The sequence below is a fragment of the Dermacentor albipictus genome, chromosome 1 (assembly GCF_038994185.2).
Source record: "Dermacentor albipictus isolate Rhodes 1998 colony chromosome 1, USDA_Dalb.pri_finalv2, whole genome shotgun sequence".
In the NCBI taxonomy this organism is placed as follows: domain Eukaryota; kingdom Metazoa; phylum Arthropoda; class Arachnida; order Ixodida; family Ixodidae; genus Dermacentor; species Dermacentor albipictus.
In genome coordinates, this window is record NC_091821.1 from 357,623,784 (window position 1) to 357,642,079 (window position 18,296).

General features: G+C 45.1%; 1 long non-coding RNA gene across 4 annotated transcripts in view; it reads left to right on the forward strand.

The window, feature by feature from the left end:
* Nucleotides 1–3,797: 3,797 nt before the first annotated feature.
* LOC135902072 (uncharacterized) overlaps nucleotides 3,798–18,296 on the forward strand; it is a 202,878-nt gene continuing 188,379 nt past the window's right edge. For all 4 annotated transcript variants that reach the window (XR_010564384.2, XR_010564387.2, XR_010564385.2 and 1 more), the window contains exon 1: nucleotides 3,798–3,966. This is a non-coding gene — a long non-coding RNA (uncharacterized lncRNA). The remainder of the gene's footprint in view (nucleotides 3,967–18,296) is intronic.

Sequence of the window (18,296 nt, forward strand, 5' to 3'; positions counted from 1 at the left end):
TTCGTCCCGTTACTGATCCGCTATCGACACTTCGTATGCAAGAAATAATAGCACATCGAACTTCGAACCCATGGTATTATTCACACTTCTTGAAGCCGAACTTTAAGTTGGCAACTCTTTCCGCAGATAATTGGATGCTACGCCTAAACTACTACTACTACTACTACTACTACTACTACTACTGCTGCTGCTGCTGCTGCTGCTAATAATAATAATAATAATAATAATAATAATAATAATAATAATAATAATAATAATAATAATAATAACACAAAAATAGTACAAATCCCATGCATTGTGAGAATCGACGTCATGCGAAACGTTTGCATGTAGCTGGCTATCAAGCACCGTCTGGAGTTTGTGTAAAGTAAGCAGTAGTGTTTGATGTTGTAGCAATAGGTTTACGCGAATTTGTGTGTGGCGACACAAAGAAGACGACGTCGGCCATGGTATGATGGCGACAGTATTACGATGGCTTTTCTTTTACCCTCTGAAGAAACGTTAAAACCGGTACCGGTAATCCCTCAGCTGATCTCATGGGTGGTACTGTGTCGCGCACTGTATTCGAAGAATTCTGTCATGAGGAAATGTGTGAGGAAAATGGGCCGATCCCAAAAGCTCGGCATTCTAACACATCATATCAAAGCGTCAGTTGCCATGAGGAATGGGAGAAACTGGGAGAAACTGACACGGTAAGTGTCAGTTTCGTGACGCAAAAGAAAAGAGAGGGAGAGAGAGAGAGTGGTAACATTGTTGCCCACGCACGCGTGTGCACACGTGCTCTGGTTCGTGCTTCGCGGCAAAACGCACGCTCCATCCATGTCAAAGAGCTAGTTGGCGTTGGCAAAAGAAAAGCAAGCTTGTGATCGTGGCGTAGCGGTTAGAACATTGTGCTGCTGTGCTCGCAATACAAAGCTCCGATCTCCTCATCCGACTTTTTGATTTAAAAAAAACGGGGATAAACAGGAACCCATCTACCACAAACTATCTGGGATGGGACTAAGAATTCAGTGAAATCCACCCAGTTTCCACTGTCCCAAATCGCGTTCCAGGTGCGCCAACAGCACAGGAAATATGGGTGGAAATAATATTCTATTGTATAATATTCACTGGGTAGAAACATTTATCAGTTTCGGTCGTAAGCGAGACTGGCTTCCACCACCGATCGAGGCGGTCGATTCGGCGATTAGTCTTTCTCTCTTACGTACGATCGAACAGGTCGAGAAAGGTGCGCCGCTGCATACGCGCGCTAGCCCGAACTAGGACAGAACAGCGCGTTCTTCCCCAGCACCAACGTTGTATGCACTCAATTTCTTTACGTTTAATTTCTTGTGGTTTCTTTATTATGTACCTTCCACGCTCTTTGACAGTCATGCTCGGTCATATTTAGTCTTAAGCTTCAGTCTTTTTATTGCGATAGCAATTGTATGGGCATTCCAAGCGCGTTTTTGTTGGTTGCCGTCGCCGTCGCCGTGATGTTTCGTATAATTTCTAAGGGCCATAACACCGTCGCCGCATGTCGGATGCTATATGTGCGAGTCAAAGCACGCGAGGGGCGCCGATGAATCGCGCCTCAATCTGGCGTGCGCCTGGAAGCACAGCACAGACCACACGTACACTTGCGGATGAGCGCAAGCTCGCGTCTACGCGCCGTGAGCCAGCCGTGCCTCGCGAAGAGTGGTGCTTTGCATTCACAAAGAAGCACTTCCATGCGCGCGGCAGGATGCGTTCGCTGGGCTTACTCATATACGCCATGGAAGACGCCGCTTGACAGTGGTTCAAAGTGATTCGATATCTATAAGCGTAATTGTTATATTTTGAGAGCTGTTAGATCAGCACAAAAAAGAAAGGTTAAGCACCTTCTTGCATGACATTAATCTGCTCCGCCGAGAGTTTAATGCACCACGCCGTAGATGCGCAGCCTGGCGCGTCGACGACGAACACGGAGGAAGGAAAAGGATAGGAGGTGGCATTACGTCACGCAGCCAGTCTTGGCAAGCGAACGCTCCGTGAAGCCACAGGGGTGGCCCAACACGTCATTTCTTGCATCGAGATCATCGAGCGAATTCGAGATTGGCCGAAACGTTTCGTTACCGGTAGTTTTTATTCGATGCAGGCTCCGCCGGCAGCTGCTAGCTGCTCATATGGCGGCCTCCATGGCTACTAAGCTACTCTGCTTCTATCTCTGGTCAAATTTTTCTCTGAATGCTTGTTCTGCTTCAGTCGTTTCCGGCAAGGCATGTGTTCCGCACTTTGAGCGAGTTGAGAGAGGTTCACGATCCAACGTCAGCGCATTTAGACTACAGGTATGCTTAGGTCAAAGTCAACAGACCGCTGTGAGCGATAATCGATATGCATTCCTCACATTTTTGACGGAAGCCTTGCCCGTGTGTACTTTGCCCTGTAATACGAGCATTATAGATTTGCGCTGTCGCTGGATCAGTGGCATCTTGTGCATGAGGGTTTGCATGGAAGCGATTGATCGCACTGCGGGAGAGGAGTCATACTTGCAGGCTAAACGCGACGGAACTTTTTGCCTCAGATGACGGACTCCCGCAACAAACAGTGAGTTGCATTTGCTAGGAACATCATATACTGTTTTCTCCTGAAACGCGCTGCATTGTCTGTTTATCTGCTTCGAAGAAAAGCAGAGGCAACTGCAAACAGCGCTTGTTGCAGCTTTTGGAGTTTTGAGACCCATATACGGGCGGGTGATGTGGTCTCCACTATTTTCCCAAGCACTGGCCCTGCTTCGAACACGGCGTACTGCAAACACCAACAAGTGGTAGGGTGCCGGGTCATCGGACGCGTACGATCTTATACAAATACGCATGGGGTTTTACCTGCCAAAACCACGATCTCATTAGGAGGCATGCCATAGTGCAGGACGGCGGAATAATTCGGGCCACCCGGAGTTTTTTAACGTGCACCTAAATCTAAGTACACGGGTGCTTGTGCTTCTTCACCCTCATCGAAATGCAGCCGCCGTGGTCAGAATTCAATCTCGTGATCTCGCGATTACCAGCCCAACATCATAGCCACTAAGCAACCACGGCTAGTAAAACTTACCACAAGTATAGGCGAACGGAAGAGAAAGGTGCATTGCTCACACGAGAACTGAACAGTTTAGAGAGCAGTTTAAGCCTCCCTGTCTAAGTGAATGATAATGGTGCTTAGCTTCTCATACGAGAACAGACATTAGTATGTAATTTACTGCGACACGAACCGCAGCGCCGCGCATACTTACCGCAAAAGCAGCCAGCAGTGCAGCCACTCCGCACGCTTTCGGCGAGACCTACGACATTTGCCTTCTACAACTTCCGACACGCTTGAGAGGCTTTTTGTCTGATGCGGCTCGCCGAACGGATACGCACAGCGCAACACCATGATTCGATGGCACAATCCAGAAACTTGAGCGCGACATTAGGCGAAAGTGCCACAGTGGTTGCCATGTTTTTTGTTTATTTGAAGAGTTTCAAATGGTTTCGAATGCGTATCGAAAAAAAAGGAATCAACCGGGAGTACTAAAACCTACCGCGCGCTCTGACTTTTTTACCCCGTGTTGTGCTGCCTTCGGCTTCAATTGCATTGCAGACACTCCGAACCGGTTTCACAACGGAACTGTATTTTGGGGTATCATAAGTAGTTATGTTTAGCGCGACTGTTGTGATGAGTACCGTTATTGTCTGCGATTGCTGGAAGCCCATCTTATACACGTTTCGCAAATGCATCATTAAAACTTGAGTAGAACTACCTTATTGCTCGGAACTTGCGTGACGACGCCACCGCGCGGAAGAACAAGGCCAGGCGCACGCAAGCCTACTTCGCCTGCTTTCTGTGGTGGTTCCGGTTGTGTGAGCAGCAATGGCTTAGTCGCGGGTTTAATCATTTTCAGCGTTTTTCGCTGCTGCAACGTCCATCTGTGCAGCCTTGTGGATTCTCCGGCTCCTGTCAATGAATTGCACGGTAAGTTCGGATGGTCTTGCATTCTTTGTTGGGTCGAAAAGCTGTTCATCTACGAACCAGTCATCTACCGCCTGCCCGTGCGCTTGTCTTTCTGTATGGCACGCTTCCTTGCTATAGGTTAATATTCTAGACCTCATGCGAGTGCTTTTGTGACGTTCAGCCATTACCGTTCTTTCTTGGCGTGCAATTTCACGGCGTAGCTTGCTCTAGCGCCCCTGGAAATTAAAGTTTGTCGCCGACTCGCCGGCCGGCGCTTGCTTGTCACTTCGTCTAGCCGCTCACAGAGCCGATATACGTACTTGATTTGCCTGCGCAATGGGGATTTGCATAGTCTATCGTTGCACGAGTTTGTATCGGCACTGATGATGGCGTGCTCGTATATCCTGCGTACTCCTTACAACTGCTAATAATAATAACGCGCGAAAGCGCTGCCAGAGAAGCCAGCCGCACATTACACTGGCGCAATGGCGTTATATTACGCGCCGCTGCTAACGGCGCGTTCGACTCACGCTGGAAAGAAGTTCGCAAGTCAGCTGCCGTTATCACAGCACGATTATCTTCTGTTGGGTCACCGCACATCGTTTCCAAAGCTGGCGGCAAACGAGGCGATGGTAAGGTTGCGCTACTTCGACAAAAACACCACTTGTAGCCGCGCGCCAGCCTGAACGGATCAGACATCTTGTTTATCTTGACATTCGTTTTTTTTTTCTACACATCCGCTTGCGGCCGTTGTTCCGCACAAGGCGAGGCGTCAGGGGAGTGACTAAGCGGCACAGACGCGTGTACATTTTATACGGAGCACGGTTGAATTTGATGACGTCACGCCCAAGCCGTCACAAAGAAGACGAAGTGGCATGGGGGCGCACAGGCAGAGCGTTTCAGAGCTGGTTGGCTTTATAGCGAGAATGCATGGCCTAATGGTTGGTGGCCTAGTGATCGTGGCCTAATGGTTAGAGAAGCGGGCTGTTGTGTTCGACGGCCGAGGTTATATTCTACCATCCGTCACACATTTTCATTTTTGCGTGGGGCTGTGTAAGGAGGCTTCATCTAGACAGAAGCGGAATTACAGGTTGGTAGGCTATAGTAGTGCTTTCGCACTAAAATAAGAAAGGAAAGCTGCGTTCATTACTTGCTTTATTTCTTGATACTCGCACCACTTTCTGCATAACTATTAGCATATTCGACAAAAGTACGTCCGAAAAAAAAATATTCCTGTTCAGTCTAGGACCTTAGAATTCACTTAAAGCCATAGAAATATAATTATTTATAACGAGAATTTCTACTACAGTAGCATGCCATTACAGACTGACTTTCACGAGTTTGAAATATGGCGCAAAATTTTCGTTTTTTTATTGTACTTCAAATTCTTCCTATCGTAACTCTCCAATTTTGCCTGTACATCGCCACTGCGCCATTGCGCATCCATTGTAAGACCCTGCATCATCCCTCCGCACGTAATTCTTTGTACCCTAAGTTCTTCATTCAGAGGGCCAGAAACTGGAATGACCTCGCTGATCAAACTTCGTACCATTTCGAGGCCAAGATAGAAGAAATCTTCTTTATCGATCAGAAGCCCGCCCATCACGCAATACCGTGACAACGGTGTTTGAGGAATTAATAAATTATTTGAACAAAGCAAATAGTGGGCATTCCAGAGAGATAATTACGATTACAGCTATGTACTGCCATAGATAGATTTTACCTTGTTTATTCGCCTTACTTGTTTGTAACATAAGCCGGCTGTAACATGTGTGCTATAGTTGCAGTTTTCCATTTTTTTTCTGCAAAGGTTTCTTCTAGCCAATACCCGTCATGGTAACTCGCCAAGGTAACGCTCTAAAATAACACTACATGGTATTGACTTGTCTGTTATGCCCTGCCATTTTTGCAGGTTAACCACAAAAAGCAGGTAGTGATCATCTGAATAAAGCATGTTAGACTAAGCTGCATATTTTGCAAGTTGTATCCGCAAGTTACAGTGACATGTATGAGTACGCTCAATCTCTCTTATCCTTATTGCACAGATAGCATTGCCTGTAAACATTATCACTCAAGAAAACGAACACAAGGCAGAGTTATTGCACTAAAGCTTTTGGGGTTTTCATTGTAGCTGACTTTCCCTTCACCATTAGAAAGACAACATGCTGTCTTTCATTTCTGCATCGTGTTACACAGAAAGTGTTACTCCTTTGCTGAGATTTGGCAGTTTCAAGCTGATAAGTTATCATAATCAGATTATTTCTTGCATATAAAAGAACAAAGTTTTCAGTTTGTGCATCACTGATTAAGCCTGTTAAGAATACAGGTACGCATATAGTTAACAAAATATTCATGCATGTGTACCGACATGGCTACACATATTTACGTTACAGGGGGGAATAGCCTAGCATGAATGCCAAGATTTGATTAGGTGATCATGTGTGATTGCTGAGATCTGTGTGTATCTTAACAACATATAATAGTGGTAGTGGCTGAAATTACGTGGCAGGCTTAGTAGGTGATGTGGAATAAACCTGGGAATATAAGTTGTCACTATTGCATTTTGCAAGGGTGTCTTTAATTGCATTTGTCACCTGCCTGAATCATATTCATTACAACTACTTATTTGTCATATGCGAAGGAAAGGGTACACGTCGACAAATGAATAGAAAGAGAGAATCCCGTTCAAAGGCTCTGGCAGCTTGCGCAGATATTGCAATCTTTAAAAATTAATGGAGCTCTGTGAGTCTTTTTTATTATTGCTTCGTTGACTTCAGATATTGACGCACATTTTCTGCTCCTCATTTTGCACTCCTCTGATGGCCCAAGGCAGGCTGCTCATGTTCTTCAAATTTAGTACAAGAACTGGTCTTCTGCTGTATTTTTTTCCAATGAGTATGCTGAGTATCCATGTAGCCATTGAGAAATATCAACTATTAGTGCATTAAAAAATTTTTCTGGCGTTAGACAAAAAAGGAGAAACCTCGCCAAAAACGTTGAGCTCCTGATACCCAGACAAAAATTAAGCTAAAAATGTGGCTTTATTCATTATTCTGGCTAAAATACTTATTTTCTAATGAACTCTTCACTGTGTGAGCTTCACTTTTATTAGACTGCATATCAGCTTGCTACAACACTGGGGAATGCTGCACAAAACAGGAGGGGTCAGACACATGAGCACCTTTAGCAATAGCTGGTCTTGTGATTCCTTTTCTTCCGCGTAATTATCTTGCATTGTTTATCACGTTTTCATTATTCACCAAAGCTGCTGTACAGTACAGAAACCATACGAATTGATTACCGTGTCATTACGGTCACGATCTCTCGCAGGTGAGATCCGTCATGCGTTAGTTACCATTCCGACCTTGAAATTGCATGTTACTTTTATATGGCAGTTTACCCATCGTACGGCATTGAAAAAGTCGGTAGGTAACTATGGCTTTAAAAGTTTTCGTTCCTGGTACGGCATTGGTAACGTTGGGAGGTACTGCGGCTTCAATGGTAGTTTCTTGTGGTACGGCATTTGTAATGTTGGTAAATAAGCACGGCTCCAAATGTTTTTTCTTGTGGTATGGCATTCGATATGCTAAGGCGCACTACGACTTCAAAAGTAGTTTCTTGAGCTGCGGCATTGGTAATGTTGGTTGGTAAGAACGGCTTCAGTAGTATCATGTATCATTACGGGAACTTCCTTGTATCAAGGGTTTGCAGGTTGCTACACCGTAATATGACGGGACTTTTTTAACAGTGTGAAGGCCAAAAAAGAAAACCTTTCCACCTGGACACCCACAATTTTCTTAACGCAATAATGCGGCACAAAACCTCCTCATGTAGTGCAAGCCAGGTTTGGAAGAGAAATTGTCTGTCTTCGCAAAAACACGAGTCTTAAATAATTTTTTTTGTGAAGAAGGAACTCTTCCTCACTGATTCGCATTAATAAACTCTCTTTCTGTCTCTGTCTCTTGCCAAAATAATTTTACCAAAATAAAGCTCTATACCTCTACCGTCCAAGGCGATTTTGGTGTCTTTGTGGTAAGCAAAAAACTCTTCATACGTGGGCCGATCCCGAAGATAGTGCTATGCTGGGCCGACCCGCGGCAAAGGTGAAGCAGGCGTTAAACACTCCCCATACGTGGGCCGATACCGAAGATAGTGCAATGCCGGGCCGCCCCGCGGCGGAGGTGCAGTCCGCCATTAAGGGGCCAACATACACAGCTGCGCTCGTCATCTTTCTTCACAGTGTGGTAGGGTACCCAGATTTTTATGCACTTTAAGTCCTCCACTGTATGCGGAAATATATTCAGCTGAACCACAGAGTCGTTAAATATAAAATTACATTATTGGTGTTTACGTACCAAAGTCACGACATGATTATGAGGCACGCCGTAGTGGGGGACTCCAGATTAATTTTGCCCACCTGGGGATCTTTACCGGGCACCAATGCACGGTACACGGGCGCTTTTGCATTTCGCCCCCTCGGAAATGCAGCCGCAGCTGCCGGAATTCAATTCCACGCCCTTGGGCTTTGCAGCGAAACGCCAAAGCCACTGTGTACGCCCCCACGGCAAGTTCTATAGGGTCGTCGACCGCTTTGTCTGGTGATCTGGGTGGGAGCTAATGCGACCAGGTAACCTGTTTCTCCCACTTGAAAGGAGTTGGGCTGGCCTTGTGCATTTGTTTATACGGCAATAGTTCTCGCGTTTTCTATATACTTCTGCAATGATACACATACGTTTCTACACGACAGGCTCTATTGCCAAATTCAATTTAATTTCCGTGTCCTTGTTGTATTGCGGTTTGTGGAAAATTGTCCTTTGATTGGATTTTACAAGGTAATATATAGCTGGAGGTGTATTATTTCTTCAAACCAGATTTTCAACTCTTTATTCATCTGGTTCAAGTCGAAAGGCATTGCTTAGGGTTGTTAATGATGCGTGTTTTCCCTATGCCAGTATGCTTCCCCACTTTTGCAAATTGCCAATCGTCTGGTGCGCTCTCGCGCAAACTCACCGCCTGGTAATTTGCACAAAGTATTATGCTCCACGACATACTACGAACTCATTTGCTGAAGAGCACTTGCTGAAGAGCATGAAGAGCACTACTGTTGTCATTATAGCTGCTAATCTTTTTATTTAGATGTGGAAACATGGCAAGGTAGGCTACGTCAGAGCTGGCCATCCCAAAATTCCAAATTCGTTGCTTAAGGCATTGTGTGGATGACACCATTTATGGGATATGCGTCGTCAAACTTGCTCTAAATATGCGCCGTTGTTACACCTATTTTCTTAACAAAACATTGCTGTATACATGAAGCATAAAAGTAACTTTAAAGCCAATGCAGTCCTCCCCGAACTTTGGGATTCAATATCTCGAAACAGGTGCCATCCTCAGAATTCGTTCCAAGAGGATCCGCCTTGCCAACTCGGCTGCTAGAATTGGTAGATTGCAATATGTGCCCTAAAGTAATTAGTTACAAACCTAATTAGTGAATTATCGGTAATTAGTAGGGGTGTGCGAATATTCGAAATTTCGAATACGAATCGAATATTTTCTTATTAGAAGCGTATTCGATTCGAGGAATGCATATTCGGAAATTTCCGAATATTCGGGGACGGCCGAATAATGGTAGAAATGGCGAATATTCGGACAGACTGTGAATAATTGAGCAATTAACGAATTATATGCTTGCTACGCATTCTCCTAAGAACATGTTTGTCACAAAGAACTTCGCATGATCCGCTTATTATCTGTAGGCTCTGTTGCAGCCTATCTGCATACGCCTGTGAGACATGATCAGTAGCGGTTTCTTTTTTACCAAGCTCTATTCCAGGACTTTTTCATACCGATATATGATGTAATTTCGTGTTCTGTAAGTATACACAATAAAATATGTAGTGAAATATATATATATATATATATATATATATATATATATGTGTGTGTGTGTGTGTGTGTGTGTGTGTGTGTGTGTGTGTGTGTGTGTTTTACATATGTATATATGTAAAATAGGAGTTTATGGAATGCTTTTGACGATCTAATGACAGGGAGAAGACACATTCTCCATCTGGCCCTCAGAATGAAATTACAGCCTATGCGAAAAAGCCTCTTCTGGAAAGGGGCAAGGATCCTTGCGAGTGGTGGCAGTCCATTGGCCGCGTCAAGTAGCCGCTTTTAAGTGTACTCGCCCAGACGTACCTGGCCATCCCTGCCACCTTCCTAGTGAAAAAGGCTTTTCTATCGGTGGAAATGTTGTCACAATGCATAGAGGGCGCTTACTTTCTGAACACGTTAAGCAGTTAATTTTCCTGTACAAAAACCTGTAACAAGGACATTACCTGACTGAGAGCATTACCTGACATTACCTGAGTGCATTACCTATAATGAGGTCCTCTTTAACCTGAAGCAGCCTTGTAAAATGCAATATTATTCTTAAAAGGGTAGTAAAGCTATTGTAACCTCGTTTTGAACTTTTTAATACTACACACATATTTGATATTCGATACGATATTCGAAGACTGTTTTTTGCCTTATTCGTATTCGATTCGTATTCGAAAATTCCAATATTCGCACACCCCTAGTAATTAGTCGATTATAAATTTCAATTTCTTGTGCTCATGGAGTATAACTATGCTATCTGCCGCAGGCAACTATTTTTGAAAATTTGAAAGTGCTTACTGAGACACCCGGTATTGTCAGATTTGCATTCATATGCCAGCAATCTTGTTTTTTTAAAGGGGTGGGCAGTGGGCTGGGAGCATCTGCAGCAAATTCACAAAGATGGACTTTCATTAAGCGTATGCGGGTCCCGTGCGTTTAGCATCTGGAAATATGCACTTGCGAACGGCAAAGCTGGTGCAAAACTTCATACGACCCGCATATTCATTTATTTCCATCGCATTGTGAGCTTGCCGCGCAGCTGAACCGCTCAGCACACTCCGTCTGGCGTATTCCTTGCACAATAGGTAGGAGCGAGCAAGCCGTGTTTGTGGGCGTAGACGTAATCGTCATGAAGTGCGCAGAAGTTAGCAGAGAGAGAGAGAGAAGAATACAGGAAGGCAGGGATGTTAACCAGTCAATAGTCTGGTTGGCTACCCTACACTGGGGGAAGGGAGAAGGGGAAGAGAAAGAAGGGAGAGAGAAGGTGTAGGTACGCGTACGGACAGCACTTCAGTTAAAGTCGCTCGAGCAAACCAGTAGTTCTGAGAAAACACAAAAGTGCCTTCACTGCCTTCTGAGCCGATGATCGGTCGGGACGGTGCTCTAACATTGTCTGTTCACTCAGAGGACGATCGTCTAGTTTCCTCAATGTGTCGGACAAATACTGTCTTTGGGCTTGAAATTGAGGACAATGGCACAATATGTGGTCAATATTCTCCTCGCATGCGCAAACATCACATGCAGGACTATCAGCCATTCCAATTAGTGCTGAGTAGGCATTCGTGAAGGCCACTCCAAGCCATAACCGACACAGAAGAGACGCTTCACGCCGGTGCACACCGGCTGGAGGTCCGAGTTGAAGTGATGGGTTTAGTCGGTGCAGTCTTGTGCGTCTTGTATGTACATTATTCCACTCTGCTAAGGAGATCGTGCGTGCCAGGATGCCAAGTTGTCTCGCGGCGTCGGTCCTTGAGAGCGGAATGGGGACGCAGCGGTCTTCTTGGTTTGACGTTTGAAGTTAGCAGAAGGGTCAAGCAAAGGCTCCCTCTGGGAGCATTCCTACGAAATTGGAAAAATTCCACGCTATATTCGAGACGTATGGGAAAAGTGGGCGCAGCTGCTTCTCTTTTGTCTTATACGCGCTTCCTCTTCTGTCAGTCTTTTAGGTCGAGCAAGACGACGAAGACCCTGGGGCACACGTGCGCCCGTCTGTGGAGGGAGGTCGGTATTAGCAAATTTCTCCCTCGTGGAAGGTGCTCGGCCAGCTGGATGACGCAGCAAGGCAAGAGGCGTCGGGCAAAACCAGAGAGGCAGGACGAGGGTTAGGAGACAAGGCATGAAGGTTTACAAAAGGCGACGTCGAAGCGCTTGTAATACAGAACTCGGTCTGAAGGTTAACACCCTCGAAAAGTGCGCATTGTTTTATCAGGTCGCAATTTTAACACAGCTGCGAGAGAGAGACTTCAAAAACAGAATATTGTGTATGAGAGAGGATACTTGGCCACGCTTCGTGTTGTACCTAGGTGGGTATTATTGTTTCCATATTCATATCTCATTGATTGATCACCAGTAGCTCCGAAGGAACAAATAAAGTTGTTTCTTCAGAGATTGAATTCGTAATAACTCCCGTCTGTTAATATCACTTTTTGTAGTTGGTTGCCAACACTACGCTTAACTACAGATTGATGAAGATGAACCTGACACTGAAATTTTGCGGCAACCTGTGAGCACTCGAATTAGACTATGCTTCATAAATAGGCTGAGGCTATGAAGCAATATGATTGAGTCAAGCAGCTTGCCATTGTTAGGAATTATTAGAGAAAACGCCATGCAGTAGAGAAGAGAGGCTCCTTTTACCGTATGTTAACGAAATAACGAGATGATAACTGACACAAAAGCAAGTGGTGGTTGGGTGCGGCACCATGATCAGCCTGGCATAGGATACTCCCACCAAACTCTTCACTACTTGCACACACACGCATTGCCGCCAAGTTTGCTCCGTAATACGACGCTGATCGGTTTGACGGTCGACGACAGCGTGTTCTTGTTAAATCATTGCAAAGGTGTAGAAAATAACGCTCTTCTAAGGTGCCTCGGCCTTCCTTAATCAGTGTCGACGTATCCACCTCCTGCACTATCATCATAGCACGTGACCACACAAATACTACTAATGAAAGCACAAATCAGTTCATTTCAGATGTTTTTTTCACATTAACGTTTGCATACGAACAGATAAATCATTGTTGTAACTTGGTTATGCTTAAAGTATGCCTAATATTCCTGGCATCAAGAAGAAGGTGCAAGTATTGCCGGCAAATCTGAAACAGGCAACGGTATTCGTTTTACATCAAGTCCACAGCGGCCGCCTGTATGTTTGTGCTGATGGATCGGTCACCCGTTATAATTCAACACCGCTTGCGGTTCTTCACGCTCAACCTATCAAAGTCGAATTCAAAACATTGCATTTGACATGGAAGATGTTGACCGAGCTTGAGACCCGAGTGCGGCGCTTCATAAATGAGTAAACGTTCCACAAATTGCTTCTACTTCAAGGCAGCCATTCACAACAAGCTCCCCAAACTGCGCCTGTGGATACGACGAACAAGTTGTTGCGGATTTAGGAAAAATTCACTACCGAGCATTTCAGAAGGAATGTCACATTGTCTTCGATGGCTGTCAAATAACTGTGGAGTCTATCGAGATGACTGAGCTGCTAAACCAACACGAACAGCCCATTACAAACTCAGCTGCCTCGTTAATTGTGCCATCGTTTACAGAGTGTGCAGCGGGTAAGCTGCACACACGTGTACGCGAGCATTCACGAGAAGAATGAAACTCGTGTTACTTCTCAATCAAGCCCCTTGATTCTCGAAATCTGCACCTGCAGGCCCGCTTTGCACGTGGCTGCGTGTCTGAGCACTGTTACGTCGTTTATGACAGAAAATACTATTCTATAATGTCTTTTATCTTCATCAAAATGTTTGATAGGGCCAAAAGTGAAGCCTACAGTTGAAAAGAGGTGGTTGCGCACATTCTCCGTGAGCGCGCAAATAGAAACACTCTTTTCCCCGCTTCACGCACTCAGTATCTTTACCCTCTCGGAAAAACAATTTGGTAAAGGAAGTTTGGGACTGCCTAACCGCCTCAATATCATTATCAGGCGCTTCAACATTTCCTTTTCCGTTAGGTGGTTTATTTTCATTCTTTTTCACTCCATGGCCTTTCCTGTGCAAAGGCAAGCAAAAAGAAATTTGTTCTTGTTAACCTTCATGCCTTTCACCTTTCTTTCCGTCACTGTTTGGCGACGAGGATCTTCTGCAAAATTCAATATCTTCATACATGCCGGAGTGAACAATTCTATCATTTCTCATGTCAAAGAGCTGTGAAGAAAAGCTACCAAATACGTGCTAAATTCTACTGTGTAAAAATAAGAAGGTACAAGGAACGCAATAATCTAAGGAAACCAGACCAATGGCAAATAATAGGCGCACGCCAACATCCTGCAGCTCCAAAATGTACGCCGGTGCTCATTGCAACAGGCTTGGTGGTTTACAGGCTTTCGTCTGGTGGATTTTCCCGTTACGAGTAGGCCTTGCGAGGACTCCGACATGCTGTCGGCTGTGATTCTGTGAGAAGCTAGCTCACCAGCGGCAATCAAAACGGTGCGGTAGGGTGAGCAACGCCGTGCGGCCTAACAAGTAATTGTGATGGATCCCTTAGGGTTACCGTTTTTGTCCCCAACACTGAACACGTTGACCAACGTTAAGTCCGCTTCGCTGCCTGCTCTATGTGTTGTTACTAGGTCTGTAGGAAGTTTGTCCTTTTCATGCCGCATAGCAGTAGTTTTGTGCGCTGAGCCGCAGACATTATGGCAGGTTACTCATACCACTTGTACAAAGGAGCACACGTAAAGAAAGACAAGAATATCCTGAATGCTGCAGTTATTTTGAAATTTCTACGCACCGTACTGTAGCAGGCTATAGAGATGCATTCTTCCGGCGAAACTCTCCTTCTGTCACTTCATTAGGAGCTACTACTCTTTTTTTTCCTCTTATATACCGACAAACCTCGCCCATTGCAAAGCTTGCTGCCACAACCACAGATGTCACTGTCACGCGACACTTTAGTATGCGTTCATGACGACCAACGCTGGCACAATGCAGACATGAATGTTTGTTCTAAGCCCATGTAATGTTCAGGTTACTTCATAAACATGTTTAACGAAACGTCATTTGGTCGTGTATATGCGGATTGCAAGTATTGGTGCTCATTTATTCCCATTTGTTATTCATGGACAAAAAAACACGTTTTCATCTCACAAGATTCCGGAAATCATATTGACCGCAAAAAAGACGGGGACATAGGAAGAAAACACATAAACAGCACAGGCGGTAACTCGGTCAACTGATGGGAGGCACGTCTAGCGGCGTTCAAATCCTTTTCCGCATGCCATTCTGTAGCTTTAGTAAAGCATATGATGCGAAGCCAGTCGTTGAGCAGTCTAACCTGCCGCCACAACTCTGCGCGGAGAATTTTGCATAGGCGCTTGATGTGACCCCACGACGGAACGACACACCCGAACAGTGCACTCACTTCCAAAGGGATCAGGCCGCGCTTGATACAGAAGCCGATGAATCTTGCTCGGCAGGTAGTCGCCACGATGTAACTGATGAGGGATTCTTCGTTTGGGGACACGACGGACGAGGGAACACAGAAAGAGGGGCCAGCTGTACGAGATATATGCTTCAGAAGAACTTCAGTTTGGCCTAGTTGGTATTTACTGCAAATCATATTGACCGCAAAAAAGACGGGGACATAGGAAGAAAACACATAAACAGCACAGGCGGTAACTCGGTCAACTGATGGGAGGCACGTCTAGCGGCGTTCAAATCCTTTTCCGCATGCCATTCTGTAGCTTTAGTAAAGCATATGATGCGAAGCCAGTCGTTGAGCAGTCTAACCTGCCGCCACAACTCTGCGCGGAGAATTTTGCATAGGCGCTTGATGTGACCCCACGACGGAACGACACACCCGAACAGTGCACTCACTTCCAAAGGGATCAGGCCGCGCTTGATACAGAAGCCGATGAATCTTGCTCGGCAGGTAGTCGCCACGATGTAACTGATGAGGGATTCTTCGTTTGGGGACACGACGGACGAGGGAACACAGAAAGAGGGGCCAGCTGTACGAGATATATGCTTCAGAAGAACTTCAGTTTGGCCTAGTTGGTATTTACTGCAAATCATATCTGATTCATCGGCTTCTGTATCAAGCGCGGCCTGATCCCTTTGGAAGTGAGTGCACTGTTCGGGTGTGTCGTTCCGTCGTGGGGTCACATCAAGCGCCTATGCAAAATTCTCCGCGCAGAGTTGTGGCGGCAGGTTAGACTGCTCAACGACTGGCTTCGCATCATATGCTTTACTAAAGCTACAGAATGGCATGCGGAAAAGGATTTGAACGCCGCTAGACGTGCCTCCCATCAGTTGACCGAGTTACCGCCTGTGCTGTTTATGTGTTTTCTTCCTATGTCCCCGTCTTTTTTGCGGTCAATATGATTTGCAGTAAATACCAACTAGGCCAAACTGAAGTTCTTCTGAAGCATATATCTCGTACAGCTGGCCCCTCTTTCTGTGTTCCCTCGTCCGTCGTGTCCCCAAACGAAGAATCCCTCATCAGTTACATCGTGGCGACTACCTGCCGAGCAGGATTCATCGGCTTCTGTATCAAGCGCGGCCTGATCCCTTTGGAAGTGAGTGCACTGTTCGGGTGTGTCGTTCCGTCGTGGGGTCACATCAAGCGCCTATGCAAAATTCTCCGCGCAGAGTTGTGGCGGCAGGTTAGACTGCTCAACGACTGGCTTCGCATCATATGCTTTACTAAAGCTACAGAATGGCATGCGGAAAAGGATTTGAACGCCGCTAGACGTGCCTCCCATCAGTTGACCGAGTTACCGCCTGTGCTGTTTATGTGTTTTCTTCCTATGTCCCCGTCTTTTTTGCGGTTAATATGATTTGCAGTAAATACCAACTAGGCCAAACTGAAGTTCTTCTGAAGATTCCGGAACGCCGGAAACATAAATGTTTATTTCATGGGTCTTTGTATGCATGCGGGTCATGTACTTTTAAAATCGGTTAGAGATGAAAGAAAGAGTAATTTAATTATATATAAAAAGGAACAAAAGAACATGTCAGCCACTTAGTAGTGCATCAAAACATTCCTCAAAACAGAAGTGATTTAGGTCTGCAGTTTCGCAACTACCAGCTCCCGTTTGATTGGTTGAGCTATGTATACGTATAGCCATTGTGCACGAAAGCCCATTTTTATTCTTTTGTGTTGAAAGAAATGCAGAAAACAACAACAACAACAACGCAGCGTTCTAAAGACGACATCAGTCAGTAAGTGATGCAGCGGGAGACTCCATCACAATCTCTCTTGGCGAATCCTGTGCTTTTCATTCTTCGCTTTCAGGTGTATTTGTGGATTTGTATTTGAATGGTTTCGAAAGAGCAATCGCGGCTTCGGACTCTTGGCCTAAGTGAATCTAGGTCTTACGCTTCATGCGGGGATCTTGCGCCCGCGCCTGTCTCTTTTCTAACTTCTTTGTACTTTTTCTTCTTAGGTTGTTTGCCTGCCGTCAGGAATTCTGACAAGAGTTTCACTAAGGATAATCTAATCCTACCACAAATCATTGAGTGCCAGGTTGATCGCCCCTGTGATCAGAAGCAATCAATGGCGTGCCCGCATAGGTGGTACGTGCGCAACTCTGCAAGAGTGTGTGTTGCATGAACAGGGCTCTCTCTTCGCTTTCGTGTAACGCCATTTTTCACAAAACGACCTTGCAAAGTTCTGAGGCATACGAATGAGGTGACCCGATTCAAGGGGAGTCTCTTCCACGGAAACGCAAGACAAACGTGTTGTCTTGTTTTCGAGTTTGTCATTTACACGATGCTCTCCGAGAATGAATAAAAGTTTTCAGTCGAAATTTCTTTTGCCTCGAAACATTGTTACTTAACAATTGTTTTATGTTATGTCTTCATGGTTTATCAGTGTTACGTCCTTACAACTTGAAATTCCTTTATGGTTTAGAAAAAAGGAGCTGTAAATGTTTACCTGTTTTGCCGTATCAATGTTACTAGCAACTATGGAACAAAATATAAAGGAGCAGGCAAGACGTTAGTAGTTGCATGGCTTTGTACTATTAACTATGAATGGTCCCCGGAGCCATGTAAACTCGCTTCACATGGTTCTTTAGAGGTCTTGTTAAGAGAGTGGTGTCCAATATTCGTCATATGGAGTGAAGTTCGTGAGGCGTTGAAAGACACGTAATGAAAGCTTTGTGAATTAAAACATGGATTACCGGTCTATATGCGATTGCTTGAACACAAATAAAACAGCGCTGCCCAGCACACAAGAATTTAAATGAATGCGTTAATGAATTATTATAGCTCGCAGAAAAGTATGTTTCAAGAGTGTTTGGAGGTATAATTGAGAACACCAAAGTTTTATTTTCTTTTGTGCATCTTTTAATCAATATGCATAGGATAGAGAGCACATATGCTGCTTGGGGGAAATAGAAAGTATGAATTACGTGGTCTGGGAGCATGCTGGGGTTGCAAGCTATTTTTGCGCTTTATAACAAGATTTGCCGTAAGTTTTATTGAATTGCTTTCGGCACAGGTACTCGCCACGGGTGT